Source organism: Acinonyx jubatus, chromosome F2, assembly GCF_027475565.1.
Source record: "Acinonyx jubatus isolate Ajub_Pintada_27869175 chromosome F2, VMU_Ajub_asm_v1.0, whole genome shotgun sequence".
Classification (NCBI taxonomy): Eukaryota; Metazoa; Chordata; class Mammalia; order Carnivora; family Felidae; genus Acinonyx; species Acinonyx jubatus.
In genome coordinates, this window is record NC_069394.1 from 42,473,225 (window position 1) to 42,489,520 (window position 16,296).

The following is a 16,296-nucleotide window of genomic DNA, read 5'->3' on the forward strand; positions in this document are numbered from 1 at the left end:
ATAAAGAGCAACTCAATAAAGATCTTAGATGATCTCAGGGGAACACTGAGACTCAGAGCTTATTTTCCCAAATCGAATGGAAGCTTTGGCGTGGGACACAGGATCCCTAACATTCTGACGGACACGAGCTTTGAAGCAGAGGGAATTCATAATTCTTCATTCAACACGAGGCTGACACCAATCCCAAGTGAGGGACCCAAGCATTGCCCTAGGAGAAGGGCAGGGCTGTCTGCCGGGTGAAAGGTCAGGGGGCAGCCCCGCTCCAGGGCCAGGTGAACTTTCCACCCCAAGCAGTGCGGCTGGGGCCGGAAGGAGGGGGAGAAGGAAGGGGACCTGGCGTCCCAGCCGCGCGAGCTCCTCCTCCCTCTGCCAGCGGCCTCAGCTAGTCCGCCTCTGGCTGCCGCCGGGCTGCAGGGACTGCGCTCCGAAGCGCCTCCCCACGGGCCACCACCCAAGGTCGGTTTCTCACACTTAGAACAAGCTCTTTAAAAACAGCCCTTGCGCTCGAAGGACGTGTCATTGTTAACACTTTGGGGCAACTGATGTCCTTGGCCCATTTTCTGCAGAGTAGGGGAGGGAGTTTAACTCACTGCCTTTGCTCAGCCTCCCGGGGTCCTGGTTGTCCCCGCCTCCTCGAGAAGGGGTGTGTGTGGGGGTCCCCTGCCTCCTCTTGGTCGTCGGCCCCTGCCACAGCCCGCCGGGTGTCGCCACTGTAGCTCTTGTCAGGTCCTTTCCTAACCGCTGTTGGCTGGTCTCCCCCACCGCGTCGTGTGGGTGTTTAGGTTCCTGGGGACTTCACAGCCCAGTCGGGTCCCGGCGACGCGACGGAAGGAACGGGAGCCCGGGGGGCGGGGGAGGGGGGCTGCGGTGGTGGAGAGGACAGACAGGCTGGGGGCAAGGGCCCTGCTGAGACTGGGGACGTGAGAAGGGCGACTGTGGTCAAGGCAGAGGCCTACAGTTGGAGCATGGGGGGCCGGGAAGAAAAGCAAGCTTCAGGATATTGCTAACTGGGTGTCTTTTGCCAAGGCGAGAGAAAACAATTACCGGGACTCTCCTAGGTTCTAAATCAACAGCTGGATGCCATTTCCTATCCCTCCCGCCACCTCCGTTTGTAAGGCTTTATATTTGACAAAGAATTTACTTCTTTTTCTCAAATGAATGTAAGAAGACACCCATTTCAAATACACATATGAGGGACCCAGGAAAGTTCTGTGAATAGGGAAATATGATATATTTACTATAAGTCCAAACATATTTTATATGTAATATACTGCTGACTTAACAGACACACATATATTTATGTGTCTGCGTGGTATTTAGTATTTCTATTTCCTCCCTGTTTTGGTCCTAAGTCTAGTTAACCCCAGGGGTGCTGCTTCATTGCTCTACATGCTTTGCGTAAACTCCTCTCAGATTTGAACTCCTTTGTGGACCCCAGCGTAACCACACCTCGCCCTGCACGCCAAACCTTCCCAACTATATTATTATTGCCGTGAAACCCCAAGTGCTATGGAATCGCGTTTGTAACTCACTAACAATTCTTAAAGCAGTCTACTTGATATTAGTTTTAGTACATTTGTATTCCAAGCTTCTTTATTAGATTTTGAGCTCTTTGAGCGTATTCGTCTTTGTGTGCTCTGCAGTGCTCAGCACTGTACATAGCAGTGTTCCTACCTCTAGGCCTCGGACTTGCTCTTCTCTTTCAGGAGGTTTCTTCCCCCAGACAGCTGCATGGCTAGCTCTTTCATTTCCTTGAGGTCTTGACTCAAAAATCACGTTATCACTGCCTAAAATCCTCCTGCCCCTCAGCATTTTGTAGTCCCCTTTCTTGCTTTATTTTTTCTCCCTAGTACATAACACATTTAGCATTTTATGTATCTTACTCATTTATCTGGTTCATTTTCTATCTAAATTACAAGTTCCATGAGGACAGAGAGTTTTGTCTATTTTGTTCAGAACTGTATCCCTAGGGGTGCCTGGGTGGTTCAGTCGGTTGAGCATCCGACTTCAGCTCAGGTCATGATCTCACGGTTCGTGGGTTCGAGCCCTGCATCAGGCTCTGTGCTGACAGCTCAGAACCTGGAGCCTGCTTTGGATTCTGTATCTCCCTCTCTGATCCTCCCCCATTCATGCTCTGTCTCTCAAAAATAAATAAACGTTAAAAAAAAAAAAAGAACTGTATCCCTAGTGTTTACCACACAGTAGGTGTCCAGTAAATATTAACAAATAAAGGAATAAATAGAAGCATTAAATAAATACAGTAGAAATGAATCAGAGTATATAGGCATTGGATCTGAGCCTAGAACTGATGTCAAGGGAAATGAATGCTTCTTTCCAACATGTGTAGAAGGGCACTAGCTAAATTAATTCACATTTACCTGGGTCTGTTAAGTTTATGAGAAACCAACTAATTGTTTCATTAATGTTTCAAAATACATATTTTTAAAATAAAGAGTGAGCATATAAATATTTCCAACCTGTTTTTATAGATCAAAGGGAAACATAGGTCTTTGTTTCCTGGATTGTCAGAGAAATGATTATGCTTCTAAGACATCTGTTCAGCTCATCATTTTCATTTCCTCCTGTGGTTTATACAGTTGAGCCCATTGGTACATATTTGTTTATATAATATGGCATATGGTATCGGTCAGTTCTGACCATAGAAATGTCCTGAAGATTTGTGGTAGCACTAGGCCTTACAATGTGTGGTTTTGTCATGGAAAAATTAGATTTCCATTTTGGTAGACAATTGAGTACTGATCATATTAACAAGAATCTTGAATAAACATATTTAGATTTCTCACCTCACTGCAAAATGGTGAGTTGCAAGATTTAGTGAGCTAATACTAAATAAATTGTTCTTTTTCTCCTTGAAAGGTAAGCTTGGATCTGGGCAAGTTTGAGGAACTTGGTGTGCCAGGATTAAACTTAGGAAATACTGGGACTTTTACTAGGATTTGTTAAAACAAACAACCCCCACCCCCCTCCACAAAACAAAAACAAAGCTAATTTCACTATTCATTTGAATGCAAATATTTTCCAGAAAGCATTGCCCCTGGAAAGTTTTGAAATTTTATCTTGGGATTAAAGAAAAAAATATGAGAAATATGAATATCCTTATGAACCTCATATGATTTTGCTTCTAGAGCAGGAAGACTTTATAATCCTGATCTGTTTTAGTCAACTTCCCTCAGCCTTAGAGTTCTCGGTTTTGTCAAATAAAAAGCAAATCTGGACTTAGTAAGGAGAGACTTTATTTGAAAGGATTATTGCAAGAGGTGGGCAGAGACCATTACAATGTCATGAGGGGGCTCTTTCCATAGGGAGAACACTGGAACCATGTGATTGGCAAGTGTCTGAAGAGTTAGGCAAAAAGGGCTTCTTTTACAGGAGGAGTGAACAAGGCTAGCAAGAACTGGGCTGGAGAAGTGGGATGAGAGCACAGCATATAGGACGGTAGGTCAGAGAATGCCTTACTCAGACCCCACCCTGCTTTCCAGGTGGGACCCATAAATAGGTATTGTATGCTGTCTCAGGCTGCAAGTGGGCTCAATCAAGTTCAGGGACCCAAAGCAAGAAGAGAAGCCTAACCAAAGTTTGGTGAACAAGTGCTTTGTTTTAGTAAATCAGTGGGGACTGGGAGGTTCAGCTAATCATTTGTAAGGCAAAGGCTGGTCTTGTCATAGGGTGAACAAGTGGGGAACCTGTGAATTTTATCTAAGTAGTATGGGAAGGGTGGTTCTTTGCAGTAAGCCATTTTCCAGAACACAAAAGCAGAGGGAGAATTCCTTTAATTTTTGTTGTTTTCCAGGAGCACAGGACTCAGGTAAAATTCAACATTGTCAGTTTCTCTACCTAGAATGAATTTGGAAAAATACTCTGACCTTATTCTGCCTGCTTTATAAAAGGATTACAGTGAAAACAATCTGATGGTTGCTAATATTTGAAATTTGAAATTTTTCCTCCCAGAAAAAGAAAAGGTGAATATATAAAATATCTTTGGAGCTTTATTCTTGCAAATAAAATACATCTTAAAGGATGTGATTTTCTGGTTTATATAGTAGCTGACTTGCAGAGGCATTCCATATTTAATGGTTGTAAATGAGAATTGTAGGAGAAAATAAATCTTTAAAACATGGATTAATCAAAGTCAGTATTTAGAACTTTACCAAAAAGGTAAACACCTAGGTTTACTCTAAAGTACTTGCGTTATGAAAAAATTAAAGACTATTTCCTGACCCCCTAGGAAGTTTCATTCTACAGTGAATGACTTTGTTATGGCAGAAAGTTCCATAAAGATAGAGTGAATTAAAGATAAAAAGCTCCATGTTTTATTTTGTTGTGTTGTGTTTAAAAGGACCATAAAACCACAAAATTTAGATTTAAATCAGTTTATTCTTTTCAGAAACATATGTATTGGATACATCAACTTAGAGATAACTGCCCATTTTACTTTCTCATGTAGCTATGTACTTATATTAAATTCTGATTTTCCTCAAAGTAGCTCAGAGAAAGTGAGGAAAGTATGTATGAGGAAAGTATAGAATTTTATTAAGCCTCTGAAATTCCAAACATATGCAAAACAAATAAAAACAGACTGGAGGTGGGGAAACTTTTGAGGAACATTTTGTATGTGTGGCCTACTTGCGGAAAAATTTATTCTTCCAGGGCCCAATCTGTGGTCTGTCGCTCACCAGCTGGGTGACCCCAGGGTCACCTACATTTTTCTAGCTTCGGTTTCCTCTACTGTTAAATGCAAACTAAGATGGTCTATAAGGGATCAGCCTAGTTTTAGAAGTTTACGTATTGTCTTAAAGCCAGTAATTCCTTAATTTATGAAGCAATTTGAAAACCTTGGATCATCAACAGATTTCCAGCTGTAAATGATTTACAGACGGTGTAGTTAAGATGGGGGAATGGGGAAAAAAGGATATACAAAGTCAACAACACAGGAGAGAGATTTTCTCTGAAGACAGCTAAGTGCTCAGGGTAAATGTGATTCCTGCTGGTAACACTCCCCAGGATCCTGCATTCTTCCTTACCTCTCACAGAGGCTCATCCTGGCTGGGTATCTTTACCTGGTCACCACTTAAGCCAAAGCAACTCCCCTCTTTCTGTTTTTCTTCTCTCCCGCACCTCGGTCTCCTTTGAATACTCAACCCTCAATAGCTCTCACCAGCCAAGGCCCATCCTGGTTTCCAGAATTAGCTACACCTGTGACAGCCTCACCGCTTTCTCCCAGAGCCCGCCACATGCTGGGTAGGAAATGGCTTTCGTTTGCTATTTCCATTTTCAGACAGTAGATGTCCCTGGTTTACCATTAAAAAGGGCTTCCTGGTTGTCATCCTGGTTCCCAGGCCTCCTATTTCAAGTTCTGTGTTGAACCACCTTAGAGTCAGAAATGTTTGATTTTTGCTTGTTTATAATCATATCTTCTAGGCAGTAGTTTCACAAATGTATGTAAACTACTCAAACAGTGCTTCCCCGTTTTAGATATTTCTGTAGAAGAGTTATTTTCTGATTGCGATGCCAGTGTGTGTGTGTGTGGGGCGGGGGGAAACTAGCTCCCTGCCTTAGAGATCTTCATTAAATCATGCCATCTTCCATGAGGTATTGAGATGCTGCCTTTTGGAAAAGGGATTTCAAAAAACTTGTATAATTGACAATATCTTCCAGCTAAACCTTTGAAGTTCTAGTTCTAATATCTTAAAGAAACTTTTCAAATGGTGTAACCCATTTGATTTTTATTCCTTTGTATATTTCCCTTTCTCTTTAAGCCGCAAGACATCCTTTAGTCTTAAAGGATGAAACTGAGAATCAGTTTTCTGGAAACAGTTTGCCATTTTCTCCCTAATGCTGTGCCAATAAGCCAAAGGGAGCATTATAGAGCAGACGTATACATCTCCACGATAGAAAAACAAAATACACAGCCACCAGAAAGACCAGCCTACTGTTGTAAATATCTCAAAGATGCCTTCATGGGAGGTGTCTTAAGAATTTTCATGGAAGACAAAATTAGGGAGAATCTGAAGAAAATATCTTATCATTAATAAAATTATAATTTTTGTAACTATAGTGACTGATTTTCCCAGTATGTGATTTCGTTTAGTTCACTGAATGTACATTTTAAAATAGAATTTCTTTCTTCCTATTTTCCCCCTTGTCATGCAACAAAATATGACTTCAAACCAAAAACCTAAATGCATAAATTAAGGAAGGTTTTAACTTTCATTAAAAAGATCTTTAAAATTCATAGTTTTCCACAAAACCCTGAATCATACCGCTTTTTTTTGGAAAATGTCTATTTGATTTTAAGAAATTAATCACTTCTTGGTGCTGCTATTTAAGACAGTAATCTAAATATATTTTATGAGATAAGTTACACTTTTGATGGGCTCTGTGATTAGAATTTGAAACACTTAAAGATCTCCCATATACTCTCAAATCTGGTGATTTTAAACAGAATGTAATCTAAAAATGATCTCCCAGATCTCGCCCAGCAGTGAGGTCCTATCATTTCACTGTTGCCCTCCTGTTCTCCAATTACCCAGATGTCTACACATTGAGCATGGTGCCTCCCTGACTTGGTGATGGATTTGTGTAGCTGTCAATTCTAGATTTATTGCTTAGTTTGGGAATGAGCTGTTTCAATAGCACATGCCCTGCAGATCTCTCAGAACTAGCAAAAACTCTCATCAGAAGCAAAATATTAGCCTGCACCTCATATGCTTGTAGTCCTGAGATTATGTAGTTTTTTTTTTTTCCTGAATAAAGTTAGAAATCCAAAATGACAACACAAATTTCTTAAGTTCATCCTAACTCTGTGATATTGCTGTCTGGCAACAGCTATAGCCAAACCTATGATTTAAATTTCAAACTTAGTAAGTGAGAAATCATCTATAAGAGCCAGAATACACAAAGCAGCAGTTGCAACAATATCCTTCTACAACACGTTAGAAAGAACATCGCAAACACATTGCCAAAATTATTAATTTTCTAGAAGAAAAACACACAAAGCAAATGTTCTTGAGGAACTAATACACATATGCCTTGGAAATGGCTTTAACTAGCAGTAATGTATAATTGTTGAGTTCTGTGTTCAAGACATTGGAATTCTTGTTAATTCGTATTTTTTTCATAACTAAATGTACTGGAGGAAACCAAATAAATATCTCTAAAAGCTGAAGTTCTGAGTACTCAGAATGTTTTCTGGGACATAGCCCAGTTTTTTGTACCTAAGAATTAGACGGGAGAAGTAAGGATGCAGGACTGTGTTGATCTTTCTCTCTCTCCTTCATGTTTCTCATAATCAGTCATGATATGATGGGACTATTTCACTTAGGTGTTCTGTCTTCAAGTTAAGTATCTTAGACATAAGCCAACCTTTCTCTCTTCCAAACTATAGTATTTAAAAAAAATTTTTTTAATGTTTATGTATTTTTGAGAGAGAGAGCGAGAGAGTGCACAAGCATAGGAGGGGCAGAGAGAGAGAGGGACACACAGAATCTGAAGCAGGCTCCAGGCTCTACGTTGTCAGCACAGAGCCCAACTAGGGGCTCGAACTCATGAACCATGAGATCATGACCCGAACTGAAATCTGACGCTTGACTGACTGAGCTACCCAGGTGTCCCTAAACTTTAGTATTTTTTAATTCTTTTAGCTCTTCCTTCAGGTTTAAAAGCCTGTGGCCATTTGGAATCTTTTCTCTTTTGTTGCTCCTCTAAACCCTTGTGGTCGCCAAGTTCCTCCTCTGAAATGCTTCCTCTTTTTGAGCATGAAAACAAACATCTTTGCTGTCTTTCACATCTGGTTTGACAGGTTAAAATTCAAATTAGTTTTATGTACAACCTTGTTTTCTATGCTGTTTTCTTCATCTTCCCCAGAACTTACAGTTTAGACTCTACTGCTGGTAAGAGCAAACAGAGGCTTTGCTGGTAGATTTTTCAAAAACCTTACCTAACTCGGGTGATCCTTACTAACTTCCACAAATTTGACAGGACCTTTTCTCAGACCCCTCCTCACCCACTCTCCACCCCTTTTCATGATCATTCTACTTCTTGGCCTTTGTTCATGCTGTCTCTGCCCCAGCTTCGTTTTGCCTATTCAAATTCATCATATTCTTCATTGAGGTCACAGAGCAGGTCCCAGATGCTGCATTGTTTCCCCAAAGAGCATGTACACAGCCCTGTCCCAACTGAAAGTTCTTTGCTGGCACCTCTAATGTATATTCTGTGACTGTCCTTGTGTTCTTTCTGCGGCTTCATGTGACCATGGCTATGTCTCCAAGAATATTTCAGACTCTTAGGGCTGAGAATGTTGATGATCTTTTCAAATTACCCACCCTGTTTTGTTGCTGGTGGTGGTGATGACATTTGTTGTCTCCTTCAGGATCTTGCTGACTACTTCTCCAAGTGATCTTTACGTAGGTGACCATGTTCATTTGGAAATACTTGTCTTCTTCAGAGAGAGAGGATCGGTGTGTGATTTCAAATGCTTCTTTTGGTTTTTTAAAACAGCTTTATTGAGATATAATTTACATACTATAAAGAGCACCCATTTTAAGTGTACAAATCAATGAATTTTAGTATATCCACAGAGTTGTGTAACCTCCCTACAATCTAATTTTAGTATATTTTCATTGCCTCCAAAAGAAACCTTGAACCCATTTTCAGTCATCCCTCTATTGGTTGGCATTTAACACACCAATATTTTAAAATACTGAATGCAAAAAAAAAAAAACCCAACAAAAAAACAGTGAATGCGTTAGAACATCTCCATTCAATAGCATGGCTATTTTTGAGGGAAAGCTATTAACCAAATGTTAATGGATTTTTAAATCTATTATAAATTTTCCCATCAATCAGTAATGCTTAAAGTACCTGATCAGGCATTCTAGTTTTAAAATTTTGTTTGTTTTTTGGTGCATCAAACCCCAATGCCTAAGAACATTTGGCTCTTGCTCAATGGCAGATCATTTTTGTTTTCTAACAAGAAGCTGTGTCAACAGGACAACTAATTCAGCCATGTTGATTGAATTGATGAGTCAATTTAGTGTTTACAGCTCTGTTAAAAATGATTATTTGATCAAGAACATTTGCCATTTTATTCAAGATTGTCAAATAATTTGAGTGTGTGGACATAGCCTTCTATCTGCATTAATTAATTCAAAACTTGGAGCAAAGAAATGGGACCTGATACAAAAAGAATTCCAGGAAATATCTCTTGGGAATCTAGCTCGTGTGTAGCTCCAAAGCTCCATGTACTTCTTGAAAATTGACAGTAGTGATTTAAAACATTTCATTAAACAAATGGACCTGGTTTAGTGAGTAAAAACATAGGTTTGTAGATGGCAAATCGGGAGCTGCAGTGAATGTAGGCACTCACGTACTTGTGACTACTTCCAATATTTAGGAACCATTAGTCCAAGGCTAACATTTTGATATTCATGTACTTCTTCATGGTTTTATGTGTAACCTGTTGATTTTACCCTCTACGTGTTTCTTGAATCTGTCCTCTTACAGCATCTCCCAGCTCAGGCCCTCGTGCTCACTCTTGGGCTTGCGCAGCTCAAGCCTGACTTGTATTCCTGCCTCCACTCTCATGCGCCTTGCCTCAAACCCTGTCCCCAGGCTGCCTTCCACACACCAGCCAGAGTGACGGCTCAAGACCAAATCCATTTGGGGTGGTTCCCTTCCATGTGCTTCCACCACGGGGAGAATGAAGGGCAGGCCCCTTGGCACAGACGATAAGGCTTCTGTGTCCCACGCTCTGCTTGGACCTCCTTTGCCGCCATTCCCCTGCCCATTTAGTGTTCTATAATAACACTATACTGCTGGACGCTTCACTGTACCCACCTGAATGTTTCACGCTTCTCTTCAAGCAGTTCCTTATGCCTGCAGTGGTTGCCCATACATCTTTCTTCACATAGATAATTCGGATTCATTTTTTTTTTTTTATTAGAGAGAGTGTGAGCGTGCGTGCAGGTGGGGGAGGGGCAGAGGAAGAAAGAATCCCAAGCAGGCTCCATGTTCAGTGAGGAGCCCACCGCAGGGCTCGAGCCCATGACCCTGGGATCATGACCTGAGCTGAAATCAAGAGTTGGATGCTCAACCGATTGAGCCACCCTGGCGCCTCCTCCTGGATTCATTTATAAGGCAGTTCAGGTGTCATCTTTATGGGAAAACCTTTCCTTGACAGCAGCTTAGGGGAAGGGTCCTTCACTGGTGTGCCAGCGCCTTGATATAAGGGAGGATGTTTTAATCATCTCTGTTTTCTCAGTGTCTGGCAGGAGGCACCTTGTAAAGGTTTGCTGACTTGAAGTTAATTTTGTTGAATAAGTAACTAAATTTCTTAGTTCATGGATCACTTCTGCCTTTGCTATGCCTTCTTTCTGAATGTTTGTTCATCTCATTGTGATTTATAACCAGTGTGAGTGCGTGTGTGTGTGTTTTCAGAACTTTATGGGGTATAGGGGCACCCAGGTGGCTCAGTTGGTTGGGCATCTGACTCTGGATTTCGGCTCAGGTCATGATCCCAGGGTCATGAGATTGAGCTCAGCACAGAGCCTGCTTAGGATTCCCTCTCTCCCTTTGCCCCTCTCCCCCAGTCATGGGCTCGCTCGCTCTCAAAATAATTAAATAAACTTTAAAACTTTATGGGTACAAAAACACTTTTTTCATGATATCTAGGGGAGTGGATCAAGCCTGATTTAGGATGAAAAATGAAAGATAAAGGTCTGTGTGGTATTTCTTGAACTGTAAGTAACCCTAGGCCAGAGATGCTCTAGTGTCAAGTTGATATTAACTCTTTATGTGTTTACATTTATTAGTTGATCATTTTCCAAACTGAAAGTTAGATTAAAAATTACTATTGTAGCTACCATTTCCTTATTTATCGAGTACTTACTATATACCAGCCCCTGTTAAAACTCCTTCATGTTAATTATATATATATATATATATATATACACACACACATATATATAAGCTTATTTATTTATTTTAAGAGAGAATAGAGTGCGTACAAACATGTATGAGCATGAGTGGGGGAGGGGCAGAGTGAGAGAATCCCAAACAGGCTACATGCTATCATCACAGAGACCAGTGAGGGGCTTGAACCCATGAACCATGTAATCATGACTTGAGCCAAAGTCAAGAGTTGGACTTTGACCAACTGAGCCATCTAGGTGCCCCATGTTTATTATATTTAAACCTCCTATCAACAAATGCAGAAGAAATCATTATTCCCATTTACATCCAGGGAGACTGGTTAAGTAACTTGCTAAAAGTCATACAGCTATGGACTGCATCACTAGGATTCAAACTCTGAGGTCTTGAGCTCCAAAGCCCATGTTCTTTCCACTTAGTTTTGATGCCTCCACAAAAGGGTATTTCTGTAAGAATGAGCCACAAAGTAGGTAAACTGTGATAATGAGGTAGAGAGCAGGCAACAATCAGATACTACTTGGAAGGGTAAGCATTGAAGTAATAGGTCATGATCAAGGATAGGATGGCAGAGTGGGTGTCCCTGGTGGGAGAAAGGCAGGCCTCTTACAGCTATAAAAAAGTTACCGGAAGGGGATGAGGGTGTGCCAAAGACAGTGTGCCCAAAGCCCAATTTTGCAAGTAACTGGCTCTGATGGGAAATATTTTGGTGCTTGCTGCTCTCATCACATGAACTAGGAAAAACTAAGAAAAAACCTTCCTCTGCCCCCAATTTTTTTTTTCTTAGAAAGCAATAAAAAAGAGAAAAAGAGAGAAATTAAAGGGGAAAATAAGTATGTATAGATTGGTAAAGAAAATAAAGAGAAAAAGGTTTTGAAATAATTATGATAGAGGGCGCCTGGCTCAGTCGGTTAAGCACCCAACTGCGTCTCAGGTCATGATGTCACCGTTGGTGAGTTCGAGCCCTGTGTCGGGCTTTCTGCTGTCAGTGCAGAGCCTGCTTCAGATTCTCTGTCCCGCCCTTCTCTCTGCTGATCTCTCTTTCTCAAAAATAAATACACTTAAAAAAATAAAGAAAGAATTATAACAGAGCCAGAATGGGTCACCAAGCAGTTTTCATATGCAAACCTCAGATCTTTGGAGAAATTATTTCTTTCCAAAATATTTTGGAAGCAGAAATTATATTTGCCAGAAATTATTTTGCAAGAGAATCTATTTGGCTTGATTTAACCTTAGTATTTAAAAGACCTCTAATCATCATTCTTTTTTTACACTTTATGATTTTTTGAAGTTCTGTTTTCTCAAGATTTGACCAAATTATTTAAAACGGGAATGGAAAAACATGGCTTTCTTCCAGATGGTGTGTGAGCATTGCTTTATAATTTTGTTAGCATGTGGGGGGGGGGTGGGTAGAATGTTATTTCATTTTGTTTGTAAACTCTGCGTGTGGATGTTCAGTTTTAAAATGAACATCATTTGTTAATGCTGTTACACTACTTGCTTCTAGAATTTTTACAATAAATTCTTCTGTCTTCCTGGTGCTGAATTAAAACTTTCTTGCATGTGAGCTTCTTTCCAGTATGAAGGCAGATTTAAATTAATAATCTTTTTGAAATTAAAAAAAAGGTAAGTATATTGATAAATTGTGTGATAAGTGGTTGCATAGAAACCATTGACAGACATTGCATGGTGAATTACAATTTAAAATAAGGCTTAATTTTTATAAATATATATGTATTCATTCTTGTAAGTTAGACTCAATCACATGCCTTTGCTTTTAGCTACATATCTATGTAAAATAGTACATTTGAAAGTCGTTTATTTTAAAATGAGACAAAATTTAAAAATCTGACTCAGAGGAAAATTGAACAATAGGGAGAATGAACTTCCCTTGACCTGGGATAAATGAAAAAGTGACTTCAACCAAAAATAACATTTCTCCCTGCAGAGCAGGAATGTAATATATGGAGATACCTTTGCAGCATCCAGACGTGTGATTTCAGGATGCTGCCAGATGTTATATGTGCTCCAGGAGACCTCACAGAATTGGGTAGAAAGTGTGGACTATGCTGCCCGAGCCACACACAAGGAAGACTGTGGACCGATAAGAAAAGCTGGCTACAGAAATCAAGGTGCTGTAAGAGGAGGCTCACGAGTGTCCAGGGGTTGCCTCAGTTTACCTCCATCAAACAGGAGGCAAGGCTGGATGAAGTGGGGAGAATCAGATCCCAAATATACTCATAATCTCTTGCGTTACCTGCTTCCCCCTAGGATGTGGGACAAAAGGGCATGTAAAGAGGTAGTTCAGATTATGCAGAATTCACTTCAGTTTAAATTTCAGGCCACAATAATATGACTACAATGGTTAGGCTTGCCAATTACGTATATTCCCCTTTTATATGTAAGCCAATTTGTTCATTTATTTCTTCATTTCTTCCTTCCTTCCTCCCTTCCTCTCTTCCTCCCTTCTTTCCTTCCTTCCTTCCTTCCTTCCTTCCTTCCTTCCTTCCTTCCTTCCATTATTAAGAATTAGTTGCCTTATCATTTTGCTAGGAGCTGATGTCGAGATAACGCAGGGACACAGCCTGCAAGGAACCTCTATATGGATGTTAAAATCCACTGCTCTTGGACTTAGTCTAGTTGGGGATATAGTCAGTAAATTTGTACACTGAACAAATAACTTGATTATTGCACATAGTGCTGGCTGCTGTGAAAGAAATGAACAAGATATAATGTTAGAAAGCAAAGCTTGACAGCCTTTTTGAGGAGGGGACCTGGAGGCTCTCACTGAAAGTAAAGAGGAGAGCCAGCCCTGCAAAGAAGGGGGGAGAACATTCCAAGCAGAGGGAATAGCATATGCAAAGGCCTTGAGGTTTGCCCTCCTTGAGGTGTGAAAGAGCTTGCTATTTTTAAGGCACAGACATACAACGACCATTTTCTTCCACAGCTGGAGCCGTAAGGAAGAGATTAGCACAAACCAGGAGGATGGGGAGGGGAGGGGTGAATGCCAGCTTATGCAGAGTCTTTTAAGGCTGGGCAAGGAGCTTGGGTTTTCTTTGAAATGAGATGTGAATTCATTGAAAGGACCTAGTCAGGGGTGAAATATGAACTAGTTCATGTTTTGAGAAGAATGCCAGGCCTGCTGTGTGAAGAACGGATGGAGTGGACAGGAGAGGAAGGAGAGTCATACAGAGGTTCCTGAGTGGTCTGGGCAAAGAGGCCATGGCTGGTATCCAGTGGGGAGGCTGCAGGTAGCCCGTGCAGGGCTGAATGTGGGAGGTGTTCCCTGCTCATCCTAATGTCCACCTCTGTGGAGCCCTGGGGCTCTGGGAACAGAGTTTGAAAATCACGAACCCATGTATGTGTAGAAATGAGTTTGACTGACGTTTTCAGACACGTAACCACTACTTGACTGAACTGACCAGATTAGCTAGGGGTGGGGTGTGTAGTTCTTCTGAAGCTCAGATCCTGGTTTGTTGTATTGGAAGGTTACAAGATAATTTTAGATGATGGAAGTATGTTATGTTTACTGAGGTATATAAAAACTGTTGACCACACGTGTTCTATTTAAAGTATTCTTTGGAGGAAATAACTTCCAAATCCTTGGCTTTCAGTCTTACACTGAAATCTCATTATTGGAGGTCAAGATCAAGGGGACAACATAAACAAGGGTAAGAAAGAGCGAAGATGAACCCAATCAATGATTTACTGGCGCACACACCGCAAAATCAAACTGAGTCATGTTGCTGGGCTTGATCTCAATTTTAGAATGCTACCCCTTTCTTTCAATGAACAATGTTTGGGACATTAAGACAATGATGTTGTGCTTTTCAGGCTCTAGGCAGGTTGTGCTTCTGTATTTAATTTTGCTGCAGTAACACATGTCCTGATGGAGCACGGGCTTGATTATTGTAATTCTCTTTTAGTAGGACTTCCAGCAGGGCTTTTCTGTCACTTGCTGCTCATGCAGAATGCAGCGGCACATCTGTTGGCTGATTTGAGAATGGGCAATCATATTACCCCATCCTGTATAATTTGATATGTGTGGGTCACTGAGGACTCTGGCGATGTTTCTTTGTTTCTCTCTGTCTCTCCTTCTCTCTCTTTTTAAAAAGGATGAAAATTATATTTCCTCTGTATCCAAGCCTATCTATTTTTCACAAGCATTTATCTTTTCTTAGAATTGTGAGGCATTTTACCTACTCTCAAGTCACCTGTCACTTTAGGTTAAAGGTGTATCCATGCTGTTTGTTAACGTGGATGATGGGGGGAAAATGAGACTATGTGGTAAGATTATGAGGCACTGTTTTAATAGATTTTATTCCTGCTTGGTGAAAGAGGATGAAGAGTTTCCATTCCATTCCATTCCATGCCATTCCATGCCATTCCATGCCATTCCATGCCATTCCATGCCATTTCATGCCATTTCTTCCTTCCACTCAGGGATTCTTAAGTTTGCCAACAGCCTGGAAGAGAGAGACAGCTGCTGTGATACCGCAGCTTTGCCTGTGGCTGGTAATATAGCTTTTGACCCACATGGTTAGTGAATGTTGGAAAAGCTGTGGATGGAGAGGGCAAGTCAGGAGTCATGACACTGTGGACTTCTCTGGACTGCCAGTTGCCTCTGTTCCTTGTTCCATGAGCATCCTAGTTTAAGGTTGTTCAGAATGGTGGGAAATTGGATTGGAAGAAAGATCAGCAATTTGTATGCACAATTACCCAGAGGAGAAAGTAAGACAAGGCACACAGGTAGGGCGCCATCCTGCCTTCAAGGCCAGATGGTCATTGGGCCTCTGGTTTCCTTCACTGGCAAGTTTACTGATGTTAAATTGAGTGTTGGGAGGATGAAAAGATTGGAAAGGGTGGCAGGCACTTTAGGTGCCCCCACAGGTAGAGGCAGGCTGACTCTAGGGAGTATCTCAAGGGGCATCAATCATAACTAACCATTTCCAAGTTGTCCAGTGTCTTCTGGGTAAGGGAATCAATCTTTCTCTATGGTCTTTTATAACATTTACTCCATTTATTCTTTTGATTCTTTTAGTCACTATGGCCGGTGCTCATTTAACTTTTCAAAAGACAAGAACAAATTTTGGGAAGGAAATAAAGCTCGTGTGGCAACTATAATTTTCATATATTAGGGGCTAGTGGAATTTACCCGAGGTGTTGACTACCTAGGTGGAGGCTGGGGTAAAAACCCTCATCCTGAATCACAACTCCAGTGTTTCTGTAAGTGGGTTCCTTTACATCACTGCTCCTCAGTTTCTTTGTATGTAAAATGTGGATAATCATATCAGCCTCTCAATGTTGCTTTGAGGGGTAAATGAGATAATGATTGGGAAGCTCCTGCAGCAC

At 41.0% G+C, this 16,296-nt stretch overlaps 1 long non-coding RNA gene across 1 annotated transcript in view; it reads left to right on the plus strand.

Moving 5' to 3' along the window:
- Positions 1-350: 350 nt before the first annotated feature.
- The window catches only part of LOC113600655 (uncharacterized), a 346,128-nt gene continuing 330,182 nt past the window's right edge, over positions 351-16,296 (plus strand). The window contains exon 1 of the long non-coding RNA XR_003421758.2: positions 351-456. This is a non-coding gene — a long non-coding RNA (uncharacterized LOC113600655). The remainder of the gene's footprint in view (positions 457-16,296) is intronic.